The following is a 13,731-nucleotide window of genomic DNA, read 5'->3' on the forward strand; positions in this document are numbered from 1 at the left end:
TTAATAGTTTGTTAAGTACATTTATTTCTATATAAGTTACTATCAGATTGTGGATTTTAGATTATATTATGTTAAATATTCTAGAAATTAAATTAGTCATCTGTAATGTGGGATATTTTTGGGATAAATGCTGTAAACTGCATACACTGGTGAGATGGTCATCATCAAGGAAGAACAGAAAAGCTTCCTGCAGGACGTCAGTCTCTATGTCACACACCTGCTCCTCTCTCTGTCACTCTCTATCATTTTTCCCTTTCTTTAAAGATTTGACATTTGGATGGATCCGTCTGTGCCTTTCTGTTCTCACAGGTCCTGACCTCACTTTTGGAGGTGTTAGATTGGCCTAGCCTCCAGCCATGGTGCAGAACCAGTTGATGAAACAGGACATCGGGACTAATATGATCAAATGATATGTGCGTGGTGGCAGTCTTCTCCATTTCCCCAACTCACTGCCCAGTCCTGGCAGGCTGTGAGATCTTCTTAGTGAGCATTTCACACCGATAACTCACCTTGTGAAGAGGCAAAAGAGTTTGTGTCAGAAGGAGAAGTATGTTTGAGCTATATTCTTATCAAGGAACATGGTTTTATGCAGAGGCTTCATTGACTACAGATAGTATTACAGCAAGTGCTATCCTAGCATGCCCGATTGTTCAGCTTATGCACAAAGCAGCTGAACTGACTAATTAACAAGACTGAGAACTGAGCAAATTTTTCAGTATCTGCAGCAATGGATGTATTTGAAACATTCGATGCACATAGCATGAAATCTGTTTTTCCCAAGCTTTATCCCAGTTTGCACAATTGCAATAAACAAATTGCAGCTAATGCTTCAACATTTACATCATTTTGGACATGTCTTTTAACATCTTAAACAGAACCACAAGATTATTAGATAGAACAATAACCAGTAAGGTGCTCTAAAGAGGCATCTAGAGTAGTTTTACAGAGGAGCTTGATGTTGGGAGAGAACAGATGGCAATAAAAAGCCAATGAGGCATGTCCTTGATAATAAGACATATGTGTATTAGCATACAAAAGAAGGGTCTTGAATTTAAGAGCTAATTAGTGCTATTTTCCTGAATAGAAAATCTACAAGTCTACATATCCTTGTCACTAGCATGACCTATTCCTCATCAGCAGAAGAGACTCAAAGGCCAGGACTGAGTACATCACCCAGCCTGGCTCTCCATCTCCTACCCCCCCTTTGCTCTGGCAAGCCCAATGCCCCTGCCCTGGCTCAGCACAGACAGCCATGAGGATACTCGCTGCTATGTACTTGGTCCTCTGAGGGTGTGAGGGCATCTAACAGAGTTCAGTAAAGAATCTCAGCTCTTGCACTCTGTCAGGACTAAGGAGAGAGAGCAAGTCTTCTGTCAGATAAAAGTCATGGTTAGTTCACTGCAGGCATCTAGAGGAAAAAACTGAAAGAAGTTTGCTTGAGTTTTTCCGTCAGGTTTTGCAGAGCCCCTCAGTGAGAGCACTGCTGGGAAGCAGCCTCTGGGATGGGTATAGCCAGCTACAGTTCTGGACAGCCAAAGCACTATTCAGCTCCATCTCTCAATTATTTATTAAAGTTATACGGTAAATATATGTAGGTTCGGTAAGCATAAAAATTTTAGTAGAATGTGAAAGATCTTCTATCAAATAATATTAAAATATATACATAAAATGATATAACCATATAAATTAAAAATGTTACATAAAAAAGCAAAACACAGATAGAAAGGAGCACCCAGCATATTATGCGGAAAAGAGGAATACATACTATATGACTACTCTTTTGTATCCAAAATCCAAAAAAAGGTACTTATACATAACTTATATGCTAACAGAGTTAATAGTTTTTTCATTTGTTTGTTTGTTTTTAACTTGAGAAGGCCCCATTTCATTCTATTTATTGAGGAAACATTTCTGATTTCACAATTCATTATAGGGGAAAATAGCTGTGTCAATTTTTAATTCCTAAAAAGAAAAACATCAGACATTCATGCAACAGTCAAGCTGAACCTGTTCTAATGTGTCCAGTTCTTCACTGTTAGATCCCTTTGTAACCAATAAGTGAATGCAATGCTGGAGGAATTTATCATTAGTAATTTCATCTTCACTATACAGTGTGGTTTGACCTTTTGCCTGTGGGGAAAAAAAATGCTTTTCAATTAGACACAAACCACTTTTCAGAGAACAAAAACTGCATTCAGGTTAGGAAGACACTGCATGCGGAACAGATCAAATAAACCAAAAGGAAAATAAAGTAGTTAGTGCAACTTTCTGTAATCCATAATGGGGGTGAGAGAAGCAGAAAGACAATGCATTCAAACTCTTATTGACCCCGACCTGACTATGGTGTGATACATAACTTACTATCTCCCAGGATTATGAGCAGAAAGAGCTCTCATGAAATTTTCATGCTATGTAAATATACACAGTGGGTCAAGGGGCCTCCTGAGTTTATATATTCATGCTTGAAAATAAATAACAAAAGGTATTGGCATCAAAAATGGAGACCAAAGTATTTTCAAATGCTGCCATACTGGAAGGATGTTTCACATAACACAGCACTTCCTTTGGAATTAAAGAAATAAATAAAAAATCATTCAGAAAGGAAACATATTATCCTGTTTACACACAGTTGAGTGAGTTTATAGATATACTTTTTCTTCAGGCTGTTTGGAGAGGCTTAGCTTGCACATGGTCTCAGGCTGCTTTCCCCAAAACAGATCCAGAGACATTAACAGCAGTTAGACAACACACACAGCAGTCCCATCCAGCTCTCTGATCGCCTAGCAACCGCATGTCATTTATGTATCATATATTTGTCAAATTGTAAATTGCATAACACATTTTACAAATACGTTCTCTAATGTGTTGTTCTAACAGCTGTGCTTATAGGCTATGTTCATGACTGTTCATGTCAAATTTAATTGCATAGTTGTTGCAGTTATGATGATTGCCGATTACACAATATTCTGACAATTTACTTTCCAAAAAGCACTGTGGCAAAAAGGTCACTGTGAGATAGTAGAGTGAGTGACACCTATAACACTCTAAAAGTCAAGATGACCTAGAAAAATGTGATGTGTTTGGGAAGAATTGTCTAGAATATGTCCTCATTGTGTCTGTGTTAAGAATGTAAAGACGAAACCAATTTAGATTGCAACAGAAGAAACCCAAATGAATCTAGCAAGGCAAAACAGGGAACCAAGATTCCACTTACTGAAGGAATTGTTCTCTGGAGTAAGAAAAGAGGAGTGTTGAAATAAACTATGGCATACCTGATTATTCATATTTGCATATAAATTGTTTGCATTTAAGCTCTTGGATCATTGACAGTTCAGTTGTATTTGTTTATTGCCCTTTACTTCAGGACAAAAGAACCCAGTGGACAGTTTGTTGCCAGGCAGGTCTGGAGCCTGAGAGAGTGTACAGTATATGCAACAGAGTAAAAGACTAAGGCCGCCCTCTCTGACCCTCGCTGAGCTGACGTGGAGAACACCCTGCCTTGCTGGAGTCAACACAAGAGAGGAGGTGATCGGCTCTGCCTGGAACGGCGACATCCAGTGTCACCATTCTGGCAACAGGAGAATCCGTGGGGAAGTGAGGCAAAGAATGGAGGAGAAGTCATCATCAGAAAAAGTTGGAGAGAGCAGGAATGAAAGACTAAGGTAGGAGGATTCAGTGTAGAAAGGCAGACAAAGAGAAGAATGAGAAGGTGGACAAAACAGTACATGATTTAACAGCACAACTGTCAGGATAAACCATATTAGTTGAATAGATGAGCCTCTCAACCCAAGGAAAAAATGCAGACTTTGAGTCATTTGATGTATTTATGAGGATAATAGAATGCATATTTTGGAGGTGAGGATTTTTTTAAGATCAGAATTCCAAAATGAAGTTTTTCCCTATGAGGACATAAAAGATTCACTTCAGTCTGTTTAATAATGCATTGCCTATAACTCATTTTATTCATCTTTTATTAGGTCTCTAAAGCAAGTGAGGGCCCAGACTTTTCAGTTAATGGTGATTACTGTTCCACCATTGGTCTTGGTTAGGCTAATATATCTTAACATGACTTTAGTAACAGACTCTTGTATACAAACAGCTTTATTTCCCAACCACTGGCAAAGACAAAAGGAGATGTCAGTGGAATTACAACATGTATAATTATTTTTTATTATGACTTATTATGTTCATTTTGGCTTTGCAGTCATGTATATACTTGTAAAATAATACTATCTGACCGAATGTCACAGCCATTGGCTACTATTGCCCTTGTGACAAAAATTGTATTAAAAAATATATAAATAAATAAATTGCATTATAGGATTATTGCATCGTATGTTCAGTGAAAGTTGTTTTGGAATTTAAATGACTTTTTAGGATAGTTTCAGCAGTTGTTAAGTACTGCAACCTGTCATTAGGAACTTGCATGTTACTGATGTACAGAAAGGCACACACATTCACACACAGCTGTGCAATCACAGATGTTGTTAAATATGAGACATGATATGCAACCTATTCTCTCAGCAGCTTGAAACACTGATTTCTCCAGGAACACAGATTTATGCACGCGAGAATTAACTCAAGCGCTCTCATCTGACTTCCCCACCGCTGGGGCAAGGTAATTAGATAGCAAAATATAAATTGACTCAGGTGTGTTAGAGCAGGGAAAATGGAGCTGGCAGTGAATGTGAAGATCATCACCTTAGTTTCACAAGTATTAATCTCGACAATGACTGTCTGATTAATAGACCTGTAGTTGGGCTGGGCACACTGCACTTCTAAGACAGAGACAAAGTCTGAGATATCACAGTGACTTCACTGGTCTGAGATATCACAGTGACTTCACTGGTCTGAGATATCACAGTGGCTTCACTGGTCTGAGATATCACAGTGACTTCACTGGTCTGAGATATCACAGTGGCTTCACTGGTCTGAGATATCACAGTGACTTCACTGGTCTGAGATATCACAGTGGCTTCACTGGTCTGAGATATCACAGTGACTTCACTGGTCTGAGATATCACAGTGACTTCACTGGTCTGAGATATCACAGTGGCTTCACTGGTCTGAGATATCACAGTGACTTCACTGGTCTGAGATATCACAGTGGCTTCACTGGTCTGAGATATCACAGTGGCTTCACTGGTCTGAGATATCACAGTGGCTTCACTGGTCTGAGATATCACAGTGACTTCACTGGTCTGAGATATCACAGTGGCTTCACTGGTCTGAGATATCACAGTGACTTCACTGGTCTGAGATATCACAGTGACTTCACTGGTCTGAGATATCACAGTGGCTTCACTGGTCTGAGATATCACAGTGGCTTCTACTCATGATGGCCCTTCCTTCCTCCTCACAGGCTGCAGAAACTTTGTTTATGAATCTAATGGTGATTGATCTGTGGCTTCTGAAATATTCCCTTGATATATTTCTGTGTGATATAAGAGCACTGCACTGATACAGCCCTGCACTACTCTGATTAAATAAGATGAATTAGATATCACAGTGTGTTCCTGCAAAGTAGGGATATGAGATGAAATGTATTTAGTTTCATCAGTGAAGTTTATGAATCAATGGGTTCTTCGATTTTCTTTCTCATTTTAAGATCCACAGTTTGAAGCCCTTAGTGGCTTTAATTTCCTGTTTTAAGTGTGGACATCACCTGTTCCATGACGTACAGCCACCATAACTTCTGCCTTTTCTTTCTTATTTTCTCTTTCATTGCAAAGACCTTGCCAATTCCTATTATCATGATATTGACAATGCACGCTCACATATGCACACACAAACACACACATGCACACCTGTAGAAAATGCCTCATTACTGCAACACAGCCCCACTGTTCAAATCTAGTAGCACTGGGGTATCAATGGCATCACTCCGTTGCTATGACAAACATTTTGTGGAGCCAATGAACGCTCACAAATCTCTTCAGCAGTAATGTCATTGCACTGCCACCTCCAGTGTCTGTGGAAATATTTTAAGCTACCTGACATATTAGCCACACCTTCACGGCCATATGAATTAAAGATTCACTCTCAGAGGTTGTATTTCCAGTTGAGGTGTGGGGAGGAGGGCTGATCTAATCTCCACCACAGTAGGGACAGGATGGTTAAAGAGACAAGCACGTAGGAGTCCCAAGACAGCAGAGAAGGCAAAGCTTTGTCTTTATAACTCAGCCTCAGGAAGTCTACATTTAAAGGGTCAGTAAAAAAACTTTACAATTAAAATATAATGAAAAATTAAGAAATAATTTAATGGAAATGTGTGAATTGCTTCACAGGTGCTGGTAGACATGGAAGAAACAGTGATGAGAAGTAAGGAGGAAGCCCTGGCTTCTTAACAGCAATTTGGTCAAGCAGACAAGCCATACCTCCATTGCTATGGTAATCTTTGTGGCTTTTGTTTGGTTAGGTGCTTGTGCCGTATAGGCTCTTTAGTCAACTCCCTGTTATGTTTATGAATGAAATGTGAAGACGCTAATTACTTGTTACCATCTGCTAGGATTAATTATGAAGGTTACCACAATTATTAACATTCTTTACATAGCCCTACTATGTAGCTATTCTCTCTCTCTCTCTCTCTCTCTCTCTCTCTCTCTCTCTCTCTCTCTCTCTCTCTCAACATACCTAAAAACCTCACACAGCTGCACCACAAAATTCTCTTAGCTGTCCCTCCTTCTGGCATTTAACTGCTTCCTCTCTTGTTGAGAACCATTATGGTCAGTGCCTTCATCCCTGGGATTACAGTGGGCTATTGCTCCCTATGGGTTGCCTGTCAGGTGAAGCACATTCACTGTTAATGTGCATGACAGGCAATTACTGTGAAATAGGTCTTTTGTCCTGGCCAGTTCCCCAGGTGCTCTCCATCTTAACCACTCTCTCATGGCTGGAACCGGAACGACAGGTTTTAATATAGAAATATGCCGCAGTTTTGAGGTCAGTTTAGTCTACCTATGGTGTCGTTTCATCTGAACACAAGGCTGTGATTTGAAACCTTGGGTCAAACCTCACATATATTTGCTCAGGGTGGGAACACTGAGTTAGATCTATTATATCAGTGTGATACTGCACAGACAAAATTGCCTAGCAGAAAGAATATTATACTGTAGTATTAGCAGAGGAATTTCTTGATAAAATGAGCCAGTGAGATAAAATTCTCAAGTGTGTATTGTGGGCTTCGCATCAGGATCAGATGGGACAGGCGTTCATACCAGGTGATACCAGGATATTATCTTTGGATAAAAACATTATATGGCATTCAGATACTAAGCTTATTACCTCCATGGAGGTTGTAGAGCACTGACCGCACATTCCTGTATAAACAAAGATCTAACACTGGAGTAACTGCAGTTTGCTTTGATTCTCAATGCAGAGGCAGGGGGGGGGGGGGTGTCACTTCGACAAAGCACACAAAGTTTCATGAACTGTTTCAGATGTAAGAGCTTCACCAGCCCTGTAAGGTAATGGTGAAGGGGTCTGAAATGAAGCAGTTCATATTCTGTGGAAGCCCATTGGAAGTCTGTACTGCATTTTGATGCTTAATTATTTAAGCATCTGTGGGATTTCATAACATTTCACATTTATAACATTACTAATCCAAGGCTCCTGGAATAGGAAAGGACTGAAATAGTTATTGTTGCAGCTCCAGCTCTGTGTCCAGATTCAGACATGCTCATTATGTTCCGACAAGACACTCAACATGACCCACACCAGAGTCCAGGAGGCCCTGAGGGCATCGAGAGGTCTTTACAACCCTGGTAGTGATGGGTGGCCTGTTAGGGCCGACAATCTACAAAAATCTAGAGAAGGCGGTGTTGGGGGTGTTTGTTCACACTGCCTCTCACTGTTCCTTTCTGCCTTGCTAAGCAACTAGGGAGCACAGTTTTCGTCTGCGGGTTTGGATAACTAGATTTAGGCTGCAGGACGAACGGCGCGTGCGAGATCTGTCTCACTTCCAGGAAAAGGACCAGTTTACACTCCGAGTGTAAATAACCACAGAGCACACAGGCAGGCAATAAAAACGCACCAGTTACACTAACGATCCTCGCCACAGACGACACACACGCAGGCACACAAGAACAAGCAGGGCAAACGCGAAGCTTCTCAGCATTCGTGTAGATAGTGAGCCGGACGCGCACGCTGAGAAGAGCGAGATTTTATTAAGTGCAAACCCATTAACAGAGTGGTGTAAACAGTCCATAGTCATGTAACCAAAGGCACATTGAAACGGACATTGTAAACAGAAAGCAAAGCACGATAACAGAAAACAGACAATAGGTTAATACACACCAGGCGGCGAACACAACAGAGGGTAAGTATAAAGAAAGAAACAAACGCGACATGGGACAGCCAATGACAGGCTAGTGCAGGAGCTAAGGCTTGTACAAAGGGCAGCAAACCAACTACGAGAACACAGGGTTCCGATAACAGGACCAATGAGAAAAGGTGAAATCAATGCAGGGTCGAGGACTAAACGACGAGCGCAATAGAAAAACCAAAACAAAGAAGCACATGGAAAACGAAAACCAGGAAGGACAGCGAAGTAGAAGCACGGGAGAGTGTAGCCAAGGCTACCGAGACGCCAGGAAGGGGCAACCGTGATAATAACCGCGGCAAATAAAAGGCTCCGTGTGCAAGAAATACAAGATTTTTCCTGGTTGATATATTCAGTGCTGAAGATAATTATATGAAAATTACGAATTGAACGGAGTCAGATCAGACCATCTACCTGCTATCATAGTGTGTCTGGCTTTTGCAGCTCTACGTGTGATATATATTACACATATTCTGTTTAAAATGCATATGTAAGAATTTGTTTGGGAGCGCACCTCCGTGATCTGAGAAGAGTCCGGGGACTAAATTTATTAGGAGCACACACTGCAGACAGCCTCTCTCTTCTCACACATAAGCACGTGCAGACACACGCGCGCGCACAGAGAGAGAGAGAGAGAGAGAGAGAGAGAGGGCGGATGACCCCAAGCTTTTGTTGGCTAGACAGTAGATAAATCATTTTGGAGAGGAGTTGAGGAATATTTTAATGGAAATGTGAAAACCTCAACATCAAACAGAGCTGAGCATCTGGGTCAGGCCTCCATTTCTCACAGTCCTTTAGCTCTTTCTTAACTCTCTGCTCTCCACAAAGGCAGCCCTGATAATCATCTTACAGCTGGAATATTCCACCATTCCTGAACAGCACTCGCCATATCAAACATCAGAATATTTCTACCACTTAAAAAGTTGTGTGCGAACATTTTTAGCTACTAACCCTGCAATATCACTCAAAGAATGTAAATCATTGAAGTTATTGAACAAAGAAAAAGGGGAGGATGGGATTACATCATGGCATTACAATCTTGCTATTATGAATTCTGGCTCTCCCTCTGAGGTTCCTCTTATCTTACGCACAGTGTGAATGTGTGCATGGTGTGCTGAAAACCCTCCTTCTGATTTTCTCTTGGATGAGTCAGACTCCCCCCTGGAGCACTTGGGGGTGGGTAGGGTGGGTAGGACTCTCGGAGATCCAAGTGATTGTGTCCTCTGTATAAAGATGAAACAAAAGAAAAAATGAAAACAAAACAACTCTAAAAATAGTTGTAACATTCTTTCAATTTCCTGCTGTCACCTGTTTACATACCACATATGAGTGGGGACACGCACACGCAGTGGGAAAAGACTGCTACACACACCACACACAGGGACCATATGGATAAATCATTATGAATATTAAAAAATGGATCCATCTTAAATAAGACCACAAGAGACAAAAGAGATTACCTTGTGAGTTTATACCACTTTCAAAATTTAGTCCAGTACTTGCATTAAGAGATGATTTGCCTTAGCAGAAAGTACAGATAATGAGTTATCATAAGCAAACGTTTACCCAAGTGTGCTTTTTCTCAAAAAAAAAAAATGGCATGCTCAGAAATATCCATGTTATTTAAAACTTCTGGCACATTTCTCTCATTCATTGAAATGTTCTTTTACAGCCTGTGTATGCAAACACATACCAGACACCAGCCCAATCTGCGCATTCACACAACACTGCCACCTGACTGACATCAATGTAATGTGTGCCTGGGTCTTTTCCTTAAGCTAGGATAATACTACACAAACCCAAAACACTAAGCTGCACACACAATGATGGGTTTTTTTTTTCCCTCCTAGAAACAATTACCACGAGCTGGATGAAAATAAAGATTGCTCATGTGCAAATCTCATTAGCGGCATCTGATTGACTGAGGCTAAGTGGAGAGTAATAGGTGTGGTGGTATTGATTCTGCATCCTTGTCCCCTCCCCATCACAGCCACAGTGACCACACAGCTCCTGCTGATTCACCAACTTTTCACCCCCCCCCCCACCCCCCACCTCAGTCAATCTCTCCTTCTTCTCCTCTCCACCCATACTGCTCATCCCACCCTCCGCTTGGGTGGGAGACTATTATTAAAACCGCATTAAAGTGACTTTGAGATGTGGGAGTCACTGCAGAACTTTAGTACTGTTCTTGAGTAGATTCATGGTCTGAACCCCTTATAGTTTCTACAGGTTATGGTAGGCTACAGTCCATTACTTTCCAGTATTCAAGACTTGTTTACCAAAAGGTAGACAGAGAGAACTGTTGTTGACTCCTCACACCCAGGACATCCCCATCTTACTTCAGTCTTATGAGAGTCTGCACTACCAGACTGCAGGAAACGTTTTTCCCTCATTCCATAACAATGAATGAACAATGAATGCATACAAGTCTTCTGGGGTACCATCACCTTGCACTACTGTGTTTAATCCTGTATCGGTTACTAATCTGTTTGATGTATTCTGTACTCTATACAATTATTTACACAATATCCTTTTTTTTATAGTTATGCACTTTTATATATTTATTGTTTTTTATGTGAGTGTATGCATGTAAGATTTAGGAGTGGAAGTTTGTTTGGAAATTCTACTGGGTGCTACTTTGCAGCCAAAAAAAATTCCTATGACTTTATCGGACGTGTCCAATAAAGCTTAAATCTGGAAGTGAATTTCATTATTGGTTTCCGATTACCTGTGCCTGACCAGATTACAATATTAGCAACAAGCTTTGCTGCCAACAGTTCTGCCTCCATTGTGTGTGTGTGTGTGTGTGTGTGTTGTGTGTTGTGTGTTGTGTGTGTGTGTGTGTGTGTGTGTGTGTGTTTCGAGATGACAGCCGTTGTATTGGAAAAATAAAGCTAATCCATTGCTCTCTAGGTTATACTCAATGGTAAGGAGAGTTCTATATATAGAACTACATATAGAGAGCAATTTAATGAGATGATTCAGGTACTCCACACTCATTCAAGATACCATGCTTAATTGTTTAACTGAAGTGTGTGAAAGGATGCACATCAGACTCATGCATGAAATATGTCTAAAAGACATCCAATAATGCAACATTATGATTAAACAGAAATTAAAGATCTGAAATGTAATCAATACCTTCTATGTCACTGTCCAGGCTACTGGGAACAGAGAAGCCTAATTTATTATCAATTTATAGACAATCTAAAAGTACATTTCAAATAAATGATGCAAGACCTGTGTTGGACTCCTTAGAGATGGGTGGGTGTGTTTGCACATATCTTAATGGATGCTTCTATCTTCTTCACTGCAGCTAGTTTTCCTTGTAAACAGCAATAACAAATGGTCTAATGTAGGCAACTGATTGCACTAGTCAAGTGTAAAGCATCAGCAATTAATCATTCCATTTCAGTCCAGCAGTTATTTTATTATTATTTTAAATGGTCCCCATACAACAAACCTGCCCACTGAGCTACAGATAGAGTGTGGAATGTGGAGCAGGCTTCAATTCACTTGAGACAGTAACATGTAGACTTTATCTTCCTCCAGGGGAAAAAAAAATCATCCAGGACTTAGACATGTCTGCATCTTAAAGAGTACTACAGAAGACACAAGTGCTGTCACGCAACTTACAATCATTAACAATGCGCACGCACACACACACACGCACGCGCGCACACACACACACACTCGCATTGTGTGGTCTGGGCCAGAATTTCAGATCTGTGAGATTAGAATGGAGAATGCGCAGCATTAAAGTAACGGGAGAAAATGTCAGCTTTCGTGTCAGGTATCACCTCCGAAGGACACCATCTCCTCCTGTCCTCTGACCACGTTAGCCTTCAATCAGAGCAGTCTCAGGGGAGCCATTTTTAACAGGAACGCTTTTTAGACTGGAACGTCGCCCTGCGGTCATGCTTGTTCCTATTCTGCTTGCTGCCGAGGCTTCTGTGACAGAGAAAGGTTACTGCGTTATTGTGTAATTCAACATCCTGGGCAGCCTCACAAGAGGCAGCACTACTTTTAGTGCATAGTTAATCATATATACTTTTGTCTCTGCTCTGAATGTTACACACACACACACACACACACACACACACACACACACACACACACACACACACAGAGTAAGGGATGTAAGGGTCTTGCTAACTAAAATGTCTATTTGTCATCACAATGCTGCAAGTAACCAAAGTTAAACTTGATCTAATTTTCTCTCTAACTGATTAACTATTCCACCTCCTTCCATCCAAACACTCTCTTTCCACCTATTAAACATTCACAGGTTTGAATCACACAGAGCCCAGAACTTGTAACACAATAGAGGTCACACACAAGTGCACACACAAAAAGACTTGGGCAACTCAGCTCAATTACTACCTGCACATTTGAATGACTTATGTGAAGTTAATCGGGTCTGAACTAGCTGTGTTCAGACTGAGCAAATTCACTCAAAGTAGCTTTTGCTTTCTGTGAAATGCTCCTAGGCCTACCCACCTTCTGCGTGTGTGTTTAATCAAGAAGCCAACAGCAATATTGCACAAAAAAAGCAGCAAGATGCTTTAAAGTGACTTATGTACTGCTGCTCGCCACACAACACCCTAAAACAAACTCTGTAAGAAATATGCTTTTGCTGCATTCATTCTTGCTGTGCTGCTTCCTGTAGGCAAGTGGATGTGCCTCAGTTAACACCAAGCAACCTGTATAGTAGGGTTAATCTCTCTCCGTACAGACTGTAGAACTTGTAGAGGTTCTCGGCTGTGACTAAGTGCTGTGGCAGCCTATTATCACATTACACCACACACCATCAGCCTCCACCTCCCTCTGCCTCCATCTAAACCCACAAACCCCTTCTATCTTTTCATTACCCCACCCTCGAGGAATGTTCATTCCTTCTGCCTTGAGATAGAGCTTCCTGTGTCATCAACAGCTTTTGTTAGAATGCAAGCATGATGTACAATATAAGATGACCTCGCACTGAGGAAAGCCCTGAAATAAGCCCTACATTAAGGCATAAGCATGCATTGTTAGTGGGACACTGATGTTTGGTCACACATTTTACTCCTGTTTACACTGGGCAGTATAGTTCAGAGCTCGGACATCAAAATAGAACGTCTGTGCTCTGAGGAAGTGACTCACCTTGGGTTGTTTTTTGTTTGTGCATTTCAAAGGCACTCACTGCGTTTGGTGCTTTGATGCATAGTGCATGATGCCTTCTGACACGCATAAAGACAAACACACAAGCGATTTGTTGTTCAGCAAAAAGAGACTCGACAACAAAATGCACGCACACATATAACCGCACTTGTCCATACGGCTGCTCTCTGATCACATTTAAGCAGGTAAAGGAGGCTTACAAATGCTCCTATTCTCCTTAAAAGAAATAAATTTGTTTTATCAGTGTCAAT

At 40.9% G+C, this 13,731-nt stretch overlaps 1 long non-coding RNA gene across 1 annotated transcript; it reads left to right on the top strand.

The window, feature by feature from the left end:
• The first annotated feature begins 6,084 nt into the window (after positions 1 to 6,084).
• LOC145660393 (uncharacterized) lies at positions 6,085 to 10,938 on the top strand. The gene is made up of 3 exons (XR_014126731.1): positions 6,085 to 6,207; positions 6,288 to 6,390; positions 10,171 to 10,938. It is a non-coding gene; the product is annotated as an uncharacterized LOC145660393 (long non-coding RNA).
• The last annotated feature ends 2,793 nt before the right edge of the window (positions 10,939 to 13,731 follow it).

This window comes from Electrophorus electricus, chromosome 2 (genome assembly GCF_041902795.1).
Source record: "Electrophorus electricus isolate QZ-2024a chromosome 2, ASM4190279v1, whole genome shotgun sequence".
NCBI classification, from domain to species: Eukaryota; Metazoa; Chordata; class Actinopteri; order Gymnotiformes; family Gymnotidae; genus Electrophorus; species Electrophorus electricus.